The 17267-nt window shown below is 36.4% G+C and overlaps 1 protein-coding gene across 1 annotated transcript in view; it reads left to right on the top strand.

Moving 5' to 3' along the window:
* The first annotated feature begins 1213 nt into the window (after window positions 1-1213).
* LOC132111144 (heme-binding protein 2-like) overlaps window positions 1214-17267 on the top strand; it is a 136537-nt gene continuing 120483 nt past the window's right edge. The window contains exon 1 of the mRNA XM_059518309.1: window positions 1214-1357. The gene's annotated coding sequence lies outside the window, so the exon portion shown is untranslated. The remainder of the gene's footprint in view (window positions 1358-17267) is intronic.

Genomic DNA, 17267 nt, shown 5'->3' with positions numbered 1-17267 from the left:
ATTTTTGTTTGCAATTTCACAGCTGTTATATTACGTGAAAGCTCCGCTTTTCTATTGTGAATGTGCCGAATCTGCTGATGTAATTACAACCGCTAAGTGAAAGAGAAGGGGGAGGGATGAGCTCTCGTGCTTCCGTTGTTAAAAAAAAAACAAAAACAAATTAACCAATTAACCAATCCAGTGTCACTTTCGGCGCTGAGCAGTGTTGAGAAAAGAAGCATCATAGAGGAGGCTAGCCTCCCTTCTGTTATATCAACCAATCATCGTAGAGATGTAAATTTCGTGCTATTAGTTTGAACGTCTCCCGTAGTGGCTGGGCCGATAATTTACCACTATCATCCTAGCGCTACAGTGGATTGAAGAAGTTCAGCCAGAAAGAACAGTGATATGTACGGATTCAATGGCTGCGCTCTCAAGTCTATTAAGTGGTAAATCTGAAGATCGGCAAGACTTAGTATTAGAAGTGTTACAAAGTTTGTTTAGAATAAGGCAGTTAAGGATTGAGGTTACATTCCTCTGGGTGCCTGCCCATGTGGGTATGGATGGAAATGAGGAAGGAGACTTGCTAGCAAAGAAAGCATTAAATCATCCACAAATAGAAATTAAATTAGCATTAAGTAAAGCTGAATTCAAGAGACTGATTTCATTAGAAGTAAATAAAAATGGCAAGACCTATGGAATAGTGGGTCTAAAGGAAGACATCTATTCCAGATTCAGGAGAGTGTTGGAAAGGAGAGGAAAAGATACGGAAATAGAAAGAAAGATGTAATTCTATCAAGACTGAGAATTGGACATACAGCACTGAATCAAGGTCTGTATAAGATAGGTAAGCATGAATCTGGAAATTGTGATAAATGTGGAGAGTTAAAAACAGTGAAGCATATTCTTATTGAATGTTCTGCATATGAAAGAGAGAGATTTAAATTAACTCATGAATTAGGATGGCTGGGAGTTGATAATATTTCTTTAAATACATTGTTAGAAAATGGTTCAAGGCAATCAGCAGTGCATGAAATTTTGTTTAAATACCTGAAAAACACAGGAACACTGTCTTCCAAATCTATGCACACTATACGATCCAGATCAGCAGGCGGCGGTAATGCACCTTTACGCTGGTTTGCCAAAACCGCCATAAAACACTAGTAGAAGACGAAGATAATTTCCGTAGTATTTATGATGAGTAGCGATATTGAATATTTGATTGCCAACAGCTGTCATTCAAACAGTATATATGCAAATTAAAAATAAAGGGAGCTAGAAGTAGGCCTAATTAAATAGCACAGCAGGCAGTTCTCTTTTATCACAGACTCACCACAGGGTTGAGAAGGGATGGATGTTTGTTTAAGTGATAGGACAGGTAAGTGAATTTATATTATCTTGCTGTGTGAGTGTTGTTTTCTTTACGTTTTCTGACTAAAAGCCACCAAAAAGCCATTTTAAAGTGGTTAAGCAAATAATAATAATAATAACAATCGGCAGGTATCCCCAGACCAATTCAATTAACGTTAGTGTGTCTCCTCCTTTTAAAACCCACGAGCCGCCACTGAATGTTACCAGGATTACAAATGTGATATTGATTTATTTATTTTTTACACCAGTTCAATAAACAAGAATTTAATTAAGAGACTTACATTATAAACACCATATTGCCTGTTTTTGCTGACAACAAAAATAATTCCAAACAAAGCCACAACGCTGTTTTGCCTCTCTGAGCAACATGACGGTGTTTCGTTCCTGACTGAATCAATGTTTAAATGATTCGGTTCAGTCGCAATGACTCATTTACAGTGACTTGCTGCCACATGCTGGCGGTTTGAATTTCACAATCAAAGTATCTTTTATTTAAATTATTTCAAATATCAGTATTCAACGTTTTATTTTTATTATATCAAAACAGTATTTATGCATTTGTAATTGCAGGTTAAATGTATTCATGTCTTGCACTAAACAGTGTGTAAATACACCTAAATGCCACTTCAGATGCAGCTTCTGTGTTGATTTAATTTGCTTGGTAACAGCCCCGATGTCTTATTATTCTAATTCACTGAATAAATGCAAGAATTACACTCAAAAATAATGGACACTTTTAGAAAAAAAAAACGGCTTTATAAAGGTAAAAATGTCCATAAGTTTAAACGTATTGGAAAAGATTCATTTCTCTCAGTGTCAACTGACCACCACACAGAATATGAAGAATATTAAAAACTTTATGAGTCAGTTGTCCACGGCAGTCCTTAAGTTACAAGCACAATAACAACTCCGTAAAATATTGTGTAATTATCGTTATCAATATTTTGATTTATTTTTTTTTTAAATCAGTTTGTCAATATCGCACACCCCTAATTGTTGGTAATAATAAAGCTGAGATGTAAAGTCACATCATTATGAAAAAGTCACCATTGTGACATATAAAGTCATATTGTGACATTTTAAAGTCGCAATTACGAGAAATAAATTGTACTTTGAGCTGGAAGCAGGCTTCTATTAGTGTTTATACATCAAAGAGTGAGGGAATATCAGGGTATTTTAACCCTAGTGGAACCAAAGCTGCCATGGCCAATCACCTCAGTGTGATCCAGAAAAACACATCGCGGTCAGAGGGTCAGGGTCTGACTGTAGTGATGCGACTGACCTAAAACATAAAGGCTTTTTATAGATTTCAGCCAAATGTCAGACTTAATGCCAGTGCTTGACCCCACAAAAGCCCAATGAATGCCAAGGGGCAGTGATAGATGAAAATTAGAAGAAGAAAAAATGCATCAATAAATAATATAATTGCTTTTTAGTCAGCCCTAAAATGGGCTGTTGGCAAAATAAACAAATATATTATTACATCCTCTGAATGTGCTTTCAACTGAAGTATCAGGCCCCGCCACATACTGTATGTCTGGACTGAAAGTTTGTCAGTGAAAACATTTCCAATTAACCTTCAAAAAAAAAAAAAGATCTTAATGAAATCTCTCACTCTTTCAGGTTTTTCCTCACCCCTCTCTTTCTAGTCCCATCTGTAGACCTTATGCGAATCATGAGGGTTACTCTAGGATAGCAAATTTGTCATAGATCAGCAAGCCTGTCTCTTTACAGCACCCTCATAACTTTTTTCCATCATTCTTCCAGAATAAAGGGGAGAGAAAAATAAAAAAATCCCTGAGTAAGCTTAGCCTGCTGGGAAAAAGTTGGCTGATCCATCAAACCTGCTCTCGCTCTTGGCCCTATACAGCCTTGTTAGCTAATTGAATATATGAAAAATGGGGATATAGATCTGAGTGGGATTTACACCAACCCAGGTCTCATCTTATCTATGTTTGATCAACTCAGCCTCATGCTTGAATCATAAACAAGAGTTTTAATGCAAACATTATGAATGTGGTAATATGAAACTTGGATGCCAACACTATGGGATATGACCAGATGTGTGAGGGCTGCTGATTCAGGCATACAAATCTCTCTCTCTCTCTCTCTCTTCCTTTGCTTTCCCACTTGTCTCATCTATCTTTCCTATTCCTTGATTCATCCCACATCCCCCCCCCCAACACTTCATTCTTACTTTTTTCTTGCATTTTTTACTCTTTCTCTCTCGCAACACAATTCCTCCTCCTCACCTCTCTCTGGCCACGTACACACTGTTACTAAATACAATTTTTACTCCTTTTCTGAATGCTCAATGACAATATTACACAAAGAGTTTAGTTGTATGCAGAAATGATCTATCCATCCACACATCCATCCATCTCACTTAGCTTTTTTCCTCAATAGTAATTTCTCGTCTTTTTATCCTAATGGAGGAGACAATTCTGTAGTACATAAAAAAAAATATATATATATATATATATATTATTTTTATTATATCAAAACAGTATTTATGCATTTGTAATTGCAGGTTAAATGCACATTTGTATGTATACATTACAGTTTTTTGTTGTAATGTTTTCCATATAAATAGAAACAGATATTTATCATACATCTCAGATCATCAGATTTTGATAATCAGATGGATTATTTTAGTACGGAGCTCCGCACATGGCATGCAAGAAAAAATAAATAAATTGTACTCACAATTTACTAATTCGTTCCCTCAATGTTCTAAAACTTGCACACGACTTGCAAAACTTCCCTCGAGGGAACGCAATAGTAATCGTGTGCACGTTTTAGTACATTAAGGGGATTGAATTAGTAAATCGTGCACATGATTTAGCCTAATATTTTTTCTTGTATGTTATGTGCGGGGCTCCGTATTTTAGTTTAGAAGTTGTGAAGAGATTACAATTTTACAGATAAATAATTTAGTTTTGAAAACAAGCCAAGTGCATGTAGATATTGAGGTATTTTTTTATTTTTGTTTTTGTCTTAATCTTTTTTTGTTGTTGTTTTTTTTCACTTGTGCCAAAACAAAATAAAAAAAATTGTGTGAACAAAAAACTGAATGTTTCGATTGTTTTGAGAATTTTAAAAAAAAAATGTTTTAATCCCATCTCATTCAATAATTGATTAAACGTGAATGAGAAAAACTCCAACTTTGTAGTGTGCTCTTGGCACCTGTTCTCTCTCTCTTTCTTTCTTTCACTGGACCGGAGGGATCATTAAGAGAAAGCATTGCATCTGGTGGATGCATTGCTGTGTGCTGCATGCGGGTCTTTTTAAATAATGAATGAGGTGTGGGGCCTACTGTTAAACACTGCACTGTCGACTGGCACAGCGACTTGTTAAAGTGTTAGTGGCCTACACCTCCGCAAGGAATTTATAAGGGTCTCATGAAACTTCCACTGCTATCCATTCTGCTCAAGGTCCACTCCAGACACTCTCTCTCTCCCTCCCTGTCTCTCTTCTACCTCCAGTTTTTGCACTGCCTTGTTCTGTTCCTCCATCCAGTGCACTTATCTTTCCGTTTAATATCTTTCCGTTTAATCTCTCTCCCTGCCTCTCCCTAGTTTTCAGTGGTATGAATGGTCTTCCATCCATTGTCTTGGTGTGAAAGAAAAAAATAATCAGCTCTTCCCCACTCATTATGTTGTGTACTTGTACCAATGAATGAATGTTTAGCCCTCAAGGGTGTGGAAGTGTGGTGGTCCCAGGGATGATGGGATGTGTTCATGGACGAGCTGAACAATGGTGTGAAAACCAGGTGTCATTCCGAACAGGATGGGAGGGGAGCTGTTAGTATGCCCTTGTCTACCAAAGACCCCCTCCCCACCATCCTGGAGAAATAAGGGTCAGGAGTCAGTCAGAGCGGAGCAGCTAATAGAAGATTTATGACTCACTGAATATGCAGATCTGCTCGCTGTGATTGACCACAATCCATGTGCTGCCCTTGGGTACATCTTTGCATTTAGAGGATCAGTGAACGAGAGGGGGATGACTGCTTGGGGGTACTTTGGAGGAGTGGAGAAAAGGAGAAAAAGTGCAAAAGGAGAGGACAATTGAGAGGAGAAATGCACTGGTAAATTAGGCAGCCTCTCCTATTCAAATAGTCCGAAAAGACTATACGAGCTCCAGCAGAAACAGCTATTAGTAATTTTTCCAGGGGGGATGAAATCTTCCCGTTTTTTTCCTTCTTTGTTCTGTCTGCTCACTTTTTCCCTCATTTCAGGCAATTTGAACTACATTTGCAAGAGTGCAGATGCTGCTCTGGAAAGCAGATATGTTTTACTTTATTTGAAATATACATTGTCATAATGAAGCTAAACCCTGACCAGGGCTCTGTCGTCATTTAAGTGCTGGTAGTTTGCTGGCTCTCTGATGAATGTGTTGGTAAAAATCCAGCACGAGATGTCCGCACTGCTCACCTATCTAGGATGAGAGCGTTGAGATGGAGAAATTATATAGCAGGGCCTGGTCTGCTAAATGAAAAGGCATAATGACAAACTGAATTGAGTTGCATCAGAGGGCTTCCATTTAATCTCTTTTTTTTTAAGTATTTTTCGCCCATTAAAAGAGTCATTAAGTGCCCATCACGTCTGGGGGTCCTGCCACCCTGCAAACTGCTCTTTATATTCTATCTACTCATCTCTGCCATTTCAGCTATGCGTCTGAGTGCAAGCTGTGTTTTAAAGTGTCTGTGTGTGTGTCCATTTTATGCAAGGTTTGATTTAATGTCATAACAGTTACATACAAAATGGCTGCATAACCTATGGGTATTAAAGTCCATTGGTAAATTCACATGATAATATCGTTGAAGGTTTAGGAGACTGAGGAGATGGAGTCATGAATGGGATGACTTTCATCATATGAAAAAGCATGTTGATGTGTGATACTACTTCCATAATTGTGGTTAAGTCTCAGACCATGATGAAAAACTGAGTTTGTGACCAACACTATAGGGAGGAATTGTTTACCTGTCCATTGAAATGCATGATGTCTCATTGCCCCCTTCTGGTCTGTTATTAGAACACCTGTACATCCTTTGAATAGCAAATATAACATAACATAACCACTTTTTTTAGTAAATATAAATCTGTATTTATTTACTTGTTTGTTTATTTTATTTAACTCATTATTTGTGTGTAACATTATTATGCAAATATTATAAATAAGTCACTTATTTAACTTATTTAAAATAAATGTTGCTAAAAATAAATGCATGTGCAGGACAGTTCCTTTACCATCCCCTCCAAAAAAAAGTGTCCCTTCCTCGTCTTCTTTCCTAATGGAGACAATACGAATTGCTCTGACATTTATCTCACACTAACAGCATCTCTGATTCCTTACAGCTATAAAAGTCCGGCAAGTAAAGTTTATGCGGGTGTCTTAAGTGTATTACAAAGCATCTTTACAAATTGCATTAGTGAGTCTCTGTTTTCAAACTGTCTTGTCTCTGTTTTCAAACTGTCTTGATCCTCTGTTCCGGTGATAAACAATCTATACTTCCAGTTTCATCACTTGGCAAAGGAGCGGGCAATATGTGGTTAGGAAAAAAAAAGAAGACGAAAAGGATGAGGAAGATTAAAATTGTGTGTGTATATATATATATATATATATATATATATATATATATATATATATATATATATATATATATATATATATATATATATATATATATATATATATATATGAAGAGTTCAGATGCAAAAGCCTCTAAGTGCCATCTGAAATTTTCATCTAAAATTAGGATTTTTATCAAGCTCCTATGCTTAGGTTGAGTCATTTTACTTTAATGACAATGTGCAGGTCCTTTTCCAGGCTATTAAAGTGAAATAACTGAACATAAATATAGGAGCCTGATAAAAATCCTAATTTTAGATGAAAATTTCAGATGGCATTTAGAGGCTTTTGCATCTGAACTCTTCATACATATATATATATATATATATATATATATATATATATATATATATATATATATATATATATATAATATTTATCTTTTTAAATGTCCATTTTTTATTAAGGGTTTGAATAGTTTTTGGTTTCAAATGTTTAACAGAACAGAATAAAAAAGTGCTATCTGACAAAGCATTACATCTTCAACTTTTTTTTTTTTTTTGCTTCTGTCGGTTATGTGTAAAATCCATGTGTGTCATGTGATGCTCTCCCTCCCTTTTACCATGTGCTCCTTTAAACATGAGTGTGGCCCATAAGAGCCACATGGGAGTTCTGACGGGCATGCTTTGATAGTGTGTCAGAGCAAATTAGCTTCTGTGTGAAGGTGCCTTGGCACACAGAGCCGCTTCCACTCCTGCCATCACCCCACATATGTGCACAAGATTATAATTAATAAGCTGGCCCGTCAATCACACTTTAATATTAATAATTTAGCATTTAGGGGGCAGAGTGAGGTTATTGGCATCTTTGCCTTTGATGTGGAATATGAGCAGGCTAATAGGAAGGCAGTGAGGCAGAGAGGAATGGAGAGAGAGGGACGGAGGGACAATACTTGCCCCATTCAGCATCTGGATGTCACTATCAACATGAGCAGGGAGATTATGTGAGATTGACTCATCTTGTAGCAAACCATTTTGGACACTTGCAACCTAGTTTTAAGCATGTGTTATATCAAAGGTGCCTGCTTCATTGGTCCATTGGTTGCAGTGTATTGTGAATGGGTGATTTACAATGCTACAGTCAGTTCTGGCCCTCGAATTTGATTGGTAATCCTGCATTCCAAGAGCTCTTATTTGTCTGTGATGCTTTCTGTCACTTTACTGTGCCACTAGGTGTCAACAGGTGCAAAATAGAATGCAACAGAGCTTGTAATAAAAGGGGGAAAAATAGCTTGCCTTACGAAAAAATGGAGAGCAAAGCTAATAGAAGGCTTCTGGTGCAGGTGTGATATATTTATTGGTTAAAACACTTGTTCATGCCAAATATATTTATTGGTGTTTTTTCAAAGTATGCTTCAGACACGGGCAGAGATGTATAAAGTACTAGAGACCCAGACTTGAGTAAAAGTACAAGTGCTCTATCAAAAAAATGACTTGAGTAGAAGTTGAAGTGCTCTTTAAGCACCACACTTAAGTAGAAGTACTAAAGTATTCAACATTTTTTGTACTTAAGTATTGCAAGTAGTCTATTTGAAAATTTACTACTCAAGTACTGAAAGTAAAAGTACAAGTATTGTGTTATGTAGTTATTAAAGAAAGTAGTCAAAAGTTTGAACATATTGTTTTTACTATTTCAAATGATTAACCTAAAGGACAATCACAATTCCTTTGACTGTAACTTTTTGTAAACAAAAAAACTGATTAAAGGGTTAGTTCGCCCAATTTGCAAAATGATGTCATTAATAACTTACCCTCATGTTGTTTCAAACCCGTAAGACCTCAGTTTATTTTTGGAACACAGTTTAAGATATTTTAGATTTAGTCCGAGAGCTCTCAATCCCTCCATTGAAACTGTGTGTACGTTATACTGTCCATGTCCAGAAAGGTAAGAAAAACATTATCAAAGTAGTCCATGTGACATCACAAGGTCAGTTAGAATTGTTTGAAGCATAGAAAATACATTTTGGTCCAAAAATAGCAAAAACTATGACTTTATTCAGCATTGTCTTCTCTTGTCTGTCTGTTGTGAGAGAGTTCAAAACAAAGCAGTTTGTGATATCCGGTTCGCGAACGAATCATTCGATGTAACCGGATCTTTTTGAAACAGTTCACCAAATAGAACTGAATAGTTTTAAACGGTTCACGTCTCCAATACGCATTAATCCACAAATGACTTAAGCTGTTAACTTGTTTAATGTGGCTGACACTCCCTCTGAGTTCAAACAAACCAATATCCCGAGGTAATTCATTTACTCAAACAGTACACTGACTGAACTGCTGCGAAGAGAGAACTGAAGATGAACACCGAGCCGAGCCAGATAACGAACAACAGACTGACTCGTTCACGAGTCAAGAACACTGATCTATATAACTTATATTATAGATCAGTGTTCAAGAACCGTTTCTGTCAGACGTGTCTGATTCGAGAACCGAGGAGCTGATGATACTGCGCATGTGTGATTCAGCGTGAAAGCAAACCGACACACAGAGCATCTGAACTGAACTGATTCTTTTGGTGATTGATTCTGAACTGATTCTGTGCTAATGTTATGAGCCCAGGTAAACCGAAGGCTTGCAGTCAACGCCAATGACGCCATTACGTCGAGCGCAAAAGAACCAGTGAACTGTTTTCTTCAACCGGTTTATTGAATCGAACTGTCAGAAAAGAACTACTGGTCATCCGCAAACCGATGCAACCGGTTCTTGACTCGTGAACGAGTCATTATCTGGCTCGGCTCGGTGTTCATCTCTCTCTTCACAGCAGTTCAGTCAGCACGCGCAGTCTTCTTAATCACTTGATTCGCTCAATGATGTGCCAGCTTCATCAAGTTCTGTTTGTAATGGAATGATTCGTAACATTTTTATAATTGTAGCGAGTAACGATGCAGCACATAAAAAAAAATATCGGAGTAAAAGTATTAAACTCATCGAAAATATGTACTGAAGTAAAAGTGGAAGAAGGAGTACAGTAGTGAAGTAGTTCTACTTCGTTACTATACACTACTTCGTTACTATATACGAAGTCGTGGCCTAATGGTTAGAGAGTCGGTCTCCCAATCGAAAGGTTGTGAGTTCGAGTCCCGGGCCGGCAGGAATTGTGGGTGGGGGGAGTGCATGTACAGTTCTCTCTCCACCTTCAATACCACGACTTAGGTGCCCTTGAGCAAGGCATCGAACCCCCAACTGCTCCCCGGGCGCCGCAGCATAAATGGCTGCCCACTGCTCCGGGTGTGTGCTCACAGTGTGTGTGTGTGTGTGTTCACTGCTCTGTGTGTGTGCATTTCGGATGGGTTAAATGCAGAGCACGAATTCTGAGTATGGGTCACCATACTTGGCTGAATGTCACTTCACTTTTCACTTTACATCTCTGGACACGGGTCACGACGAGGTGTTTCCCATAGCGCCCCCAAGAGGACGCAGTGTCTCATTCCCTACTCAGGGAACCATGGTTACCTGAGACGTTCTCACAGACATCACTGGAAAGTTTGTTGTTCAGATGGATATGTCAAAAGCAAGAAAAACAATGCACAAGTTACTTAAAGGAAAATACCACCTTTTTTCCATATTCCACTGTTTTCCCCTCAACTTAGACGAATTGATACGTACCACTCCCGTCTCAGTGGGCGGCGCCACTATTCTAGCATTTAGCTTAGCACCATTCATTACTTAGGATCTAAACAGGCATGAATTTAGAAGCCACCAAATACTTCAATGTTTTCCCTATTTAAAGACTGTTACATGACATGAGTAAGTATGGTGACACAAAATAAAACGTGGTGATTTTTTGAGCGGATAAAAAGTGATAACTATAATGTATGGCGGAAGAGCGCATTAAGCGCAGTAATATCCTCACTTCTGAAAACTCACGCTGGTTGCATTGACGGAAGTTAAAGGGAGAGGGGGATGGGGAGTTTTCAGGAGTGATGATATTACTGCGCTGAGTTTTTCAACCAGTATAACAAAAAATGTTTCTGAAGACAATCACTTATTGCACCTTTAAGTGTGAAAATATATATATTTCTTAAATGAACTAAGCCAACTAACATTATCCATATTATTTAAGTTTCTTTACCCAGTACTTTTAAAAATGACAAATGGCATCGGTATCGGTATCGGCAAGTACCAAAAATAAAAGTATCAGTCTGTATTGGCCTTGTTTTGAAAAAAAGTGGTATCGGTTTATAATAAAGTGTATTGTAGTAAAATAAACAACCAGACTATAGTTGTCCCTCTGTCTCATTCTCTCTCTCTTGTTCAGTGAGGTGACCATATTGCCATGGCCCTGTTCCACCATCCCTTATTACTCAGATGCATCCGCTAATTGCAATCAAAATAACAAAACAACATATGTCAACACCCCAAAGACCACAGCACTGGTGTCCTACAGTCATCGGAATAAAGAGTGATGGTTGACAAATGAGCGCTTGATTGGTTACATAAATTACTTTCAGTAGACAGAGCATCTCACCAGGCACTGCAAGCAAACACTCATTAAACTGGGGCGAGGGAGTGCTGGAGAGAAAGGACCAGGTGAAGAGAGAAAGAGTGGCAGAGACAAGAAAAAAATAAGAAAGGGTAGAATATAGGAAGTGGGTGGTAGTTTCATTTGCATATTATTATTTGCATATAGACATTTGAAAAGACAAACACAGTACAGATAAACAGTTAATCTGGACATGAATGCAGCTGCCACTGGCACATACCATACCATGGATGATCGTTGCAGCTGTGGGCTACATAATAACTGACTTCTGCCTTACCATCTGAATGAATCTTAAATCATTCTTACTGGCTCAGTCTAAGAGGTCTGTTAGGTCTTTTTTTTTTTCGTGCAGTTATTGGTTACATATTTTGTATCTAACCCCCCCCCCCCATATATTGCGTTTATTTAACCAGGAGAGAACCTCACTGAGATTAAGAATCTCTTTTACAGGAGTGTCCTGGCCAAGATAGGCGGCCCAGTTATATTAAAACACATATGTTAAAACAACAAATCTGCAAATTTGCAAATCATTAAATCATTTTCCACTGCACGCAAAAGTGTTTTAAATTTACTAAAAGGCACCAACTGATTTAGCCGCAATTTCATTTGAAGAGAGTTCCAGTCTGATGGTGCAGCATATTCAAAAGCAGCTTTACCTAGATTAGTTTGAGCTCTGGGTACATGAAGATTATAATAAGACTGGGAACGCAATGAGTAGTTACCAACTACTTTTTGTTGAAGCAAACAACAGAGATAGGATGACGAGTTACCCATAATTGCTTTGTAAATCAATAAGTACCAATGCATTTTCCTTCGAACCGCAAGTGAAGACCAGGAAACTCTAGTATATAATGCACAATGATGTGTAGAAAATTTACAATACGTTATAAATCTTCACAGCTTCCAAGGAGGCAAGAAGATAAGAAGAGGCATGCTGGTATACTACATCCCCGTAGTCAAGAATCTGTAAAATTCCCATGTGATCTTCCATTGTGATGTTTCACTAGACATCAACCAACCCTAGAATTAATGCAAGGAGTCATGGGGTCCAATGTTGTATGTATAAATTATGAGATTTTTTTGGTTTTAATTCATCTGTGTACATGGAATAAGATGACAATGTTTTTAATCTCATGTATTTTTTAATGTATACCAATAGAGGGCAATAATGAATTGCATTTGTTATCCAAGGTAGTTTACAGTACACAATATTGTGGCAATATAATGTTGAATTCAGCATTCAGATGATAGTCAGTAGTCCATATGATGAGAGAAAGAACAAATTCTGGAAAAATCCTGGAACGCTAGACTAACGTCACTGTGGAGTTAGTCTCAATTATTTATTTGTTTATGTACAGTATAAGCCACTTTTTTTCACCAATGCTCTATGATCTCACTAACTGTCAGCAGGGGGCAGACGTGTCTCTGATGGAGTTTGATGTTGTAAGCCACACATTTTTAGCTGTGGATGGATATATATAGTATCATATATTCTATGTTACATAGGCTGTTCCACTCTTTCTAAACAGCTGTCATAGTCTCTTTTAGTTTCTTGTGAAATTTAATTGTATTTTATTTAGAGAAGATTGAAGTTTAATTAGTGAGCAGTTAGCAGCGCTTCTGGATTTGTTTAACTAACTTCCTGCAGTCATGATAAAATTAGTTATTCTGAATTTGCTTTTTAAAAACTGTTCAAAGTGCCTTTGATATGTCTTTATTAGAAATTCTTGTTGATAAAATCAAACTGACTGACAGTTGCTGCTTATTGTACTTCAATAAATAATGATTGGTTGGGATAATAATCTTAATAGCGCAGAGGGTGGGCTGCCAGGCTTGTAGACACATGCAGAGATCCACAGACCTGACAGAACTAGCACAACTCTGAGGAGACAGAGAGAAAAAGAAATTTGGTGAGGATGAAAGGGTTTTAGGAAAGAAGTGATGAAAGAGAATGTAGTTCGTGTTTTTAGTTCACAAGCTCCATGTTGAGCTGAAAAGTTTTTAGAGAGAGGAGAGGCACCAATGAGATGGAGCGAATGTACAAAGCATGCAAACAAAATATGAAAACAGGACACGTTTAAATATTTTGATATGATAATTCTTCAGGAGTGTCAGGGAACAGCCCACGCTTAATAATCAGAGACTTTTTTTTATTTTTTAAGTGACTGATACAGTCCTGCTTTTTTCTTTTAGAAAAAGTTTTTTAGGCTAAATTTTTTTCTGTCTTTATTTATTTATTTATTTTTTTACTTTTACAAACTTTACATTAATTAACTTTAGTATCATAACTCATTTCCTGCTGCTCAGCCGATTCTTTTGATATGGCATGTATACTGTAATATGGTGTGTTTATAGTTCCCTGTATGAAAGGAAAGCCCTTCTCTCAAAGTGATAGGATTTCTAAAGCACCTAAAAGTCCCAAAGCAGTGGTTCAGTAATTCATAACTCCTGTAATGTGTTTCCTTTTGCCTAGCACTCAAGCTAAATGTATTATCTTTGTCTGTTGAAGTGTCTGTCATTGACTTCAGTAGCTCTGGCCTATTTCTGCTGGACATTTTGAAGCATCTGAGTTCTCTGTTCATGCAGCAGTGTCCTGGGATTTGGCTTTATGATTCAGTTACTCAGCTAGTCTCTGTTTTTCTGAAACACAAAGCATCCTGTGCAGGTTTAAATAATGTGCTTCAGCAAAAATTCTTGTGTGACTGCAGAAGAACTAGAACCTTTAAGCAAGTTATGTTGTCCTTTACTGGAATGTAATATCTGAATTCTGAAATGTCTAAGTAATGTTGCAGGGGATGAGCATGACCTCTACATATAACAATGGTTGTGTTTAGGATGGTGATCTGTTCTGAACCTGAACCTCAGTCTCCTTTCTACCCTGCTTTCCTGTCCCTGTACACGTCATAATGCAAAAACTGTGTAAAAAATAAATTAAATAAATGATTTATATATGATATATGGCATGAGAAGTGTTTTATCTTAATTCTGCTGAGTAGAATTTCATACCGCACTGCAAAAAGCCTATTCGAAACTCTTTTTTTTTTTTTTTTAATATCAGTATTTTTATGACTGCACTCACTTTTTTATTTTTTATATAAACAAGTTTTTAAAAAATCTGCCAGTGAAGTTAAAGAAAATGCATCCTGTCAAAACAAGTCTAAATGCGTTATGCAGTGTTGTTTTTTAAATAAATTTAACATGTTAAACAAGCAATGAAAGACTAATTAAAAACTCATTAGGAAGTCTTTTTTATTTGTATTTATAAATATTTATTATTAGACTAAATTTGATTTCTTTTTCCTTTGATTTTCAACCTACAGTTAAAAAAGTCTGTAATTTTTACAAAAAAATTACAATGTACTCTATATTGTCACAAAAGATTTCTATTTCAAAATAAATTGCCTTTTTTTTTTTATTCATCAAAGAATCCTGAAAAAGTATCACGTTCCAAAAAATTCTAAGTAGCCCAGCTGTTTCCAACACTGATAATAAATCAACATATGAGAATGATTTCTGAAGGAGATATATATATATATATATATAAGCATAACAGATAAAAAAAAATTAAAATGTGCATACTTTTGAACTGCGATATCTGTATGCATGCATGCATTGTTGTATGCATTTCTTGGTTGCTGAAGTGTTCTTAATGATTGCAAGTCACTGGTCATCAGATACTTCGAAACTAACAACTCACCTGTCATTAACAAACCACATAATGTGGAGTATGCTATATTTAAGGCCGTCAGTTTGTCTTGAGTACATTTTTGTAAGTGTGTGAACGAGTGGCACACACATTTGTTTGAAGTTATTGATGCATTAGTATGAATCTGTTAGGTGTATGTTTTGTGGTGTAGCAGGGATAACTGGATCATTTAGGGGAAAGGACAAGTTGATGGACAGCAGTTTAACAACACAAATATTGCACAAGTTAAGATTTCAAAGAGCAGAGAATATATAGCCTCAGGAGTGAAGACAGAGCTGGTCACAGGCTAACTACAAGTGCCTGGCACACAGCCCATCTCCTCTATTAGCAGAAGAGTGGCTTACAGCTACAAAACTGAGAGGATGTGCTATTTCTCACTTCAACAGAAAGAGTCCACAAAGCGTTGAGATAAGCCACAATCAGATGCAGTGTAGATGAGAGAAGACATGTCCTCCTGAGGAATTCATTCAGTTCTTTATATTTATGTTCAAGCCTGATGGCCACCATTTAGGATAATTAGGAACGAGGATTTGTGGTGCATTATTTTAAGCTTTCCAGGAAGTGTTAACTAATCAACTTGAATCTATTAGCAGTCTGTGTTGCTATCAAAACTGTGATGTTGAATCATTTTCTGCTGTATATCTGTATACATTATAACAAATATTTTATATGCTGAAAATAAAATACTATCTCATCTGAGAAAATAAGTTACATAGTTTTAAACACCGCAGCTTTCCAATCAAACAACATAAAAAAAAATAATAATAAAAAAAAAAAAGGTCACTCCTAAAGTGCAGTACATGTCCCGATGATATGTGTTAATAATATAGGGTAAAATATTATAGGATGGAAATCTCAAAGATGAAAATATTAATTGTTAATTAGTTAATTAATTAGTTTTTTTTTCATAATATTATAATTAAGTGAACATACATTAAGATATAATTTAGTAATTTAAGTACTTTAGTTTTAGCAGATGTTGACTTTTATGTCATACACTTGCTATGTAAATGGTTACTTTAATGAGAAAACAAATGTTTTCCTCCTTGCAATATAAGTTTAAGTGATAATCATTTAATACTCAAAAAGAATTAAATGTCATATGCTAACTCACTGATCAATAAATAACTTTGAATTCTTTGTTTTCATTCTTTTAAATACATTGTATAAAAGAGCTCAAAAAAGACTGTGCAACTGAAATGACCCTCTTTTTTATTTTGTATTTATTTATTTGGATCATTGTCCCTCATTAAGGTTTTTATATTTTTTGGAGCTTGGGTTCGTCTTTATGGTGTGGTTTAGTAGTCAGAACAGTAGATGGCAGCATGGCGTACCGTTAGGAAGGTTGTGAATTCCTCATTTATGATCCAGGTTCCTCTGTCAAATGGTAAGATTCCCCAGAGCTTCATGGGAATCGCAAAGTATGATGTCATCTAAATGGCCAGTGAAAAAAAAAAAAAGATGGATTCCTAGATTACCCATCTATCTATTCCTCCATAATTGTACATGAAATCAATGCAAAAAAAAAAAAAAAAATCAATACCAATGTAGTGTTTATGGAATATAAGCATGATTTTTATTGTTTCATAGTGTTCTCCTTTCTTGCAGAAATGTATGAAAAATGGTTCAAAGAAGCAATAAGTAATTGAATCAGAAGGACATAACTGATTTGTGGGGGAATGATTTAGTAATGCTGGCTGCAGGGTGGGCTAACAGATTTCATATCCTGTCTGGAGAGTTAGACAGAGTTTTATGGCATTGCTTGTCTTTTAACCATCATAAATAAGCTGTTTCACTCCCTTTAATCTTTCAATGAGATTGATTTCTCCCAGGGCTTCATCTGTCATTTCAAAGTGGAACAATTCATGGTACAATTCAGGGAACAGTTGCTTTAGTGCGGTTTAGTATTAATGATAAAAACACACATAGTAAAAGTTTAGTCTTAATTTGCTGTCCCCACTGAGACCTTCAGTGCTAATGACTGAACCATTTTTTCTTCAATATATACATTTATTTGCATATATTTACAAATTACACGTCTGTGCAAATCAGAGTGCTTTACTGGAGGAAGTGTATTTTTTTTCTCCTCTCTAATCTA

Source organism: Carassius carassius, chromosome 30 (assembly GCF_963082965.1).
Source record: "Carassius carassius chromosome 30, fCarCar2.1, whole genome shotgun sequence".
In the NCBI taxonomy this organism is placed as follows: domain Eukaryota; kingdom Metazoa; phylum Chordata; class Actinopteri; order Cypriniformes; family Cyprinidae; genus Carassius; species Carassius carassius.
This window is presented reverse-complemented; position numbering and strand designations above follow the sequence as displayed.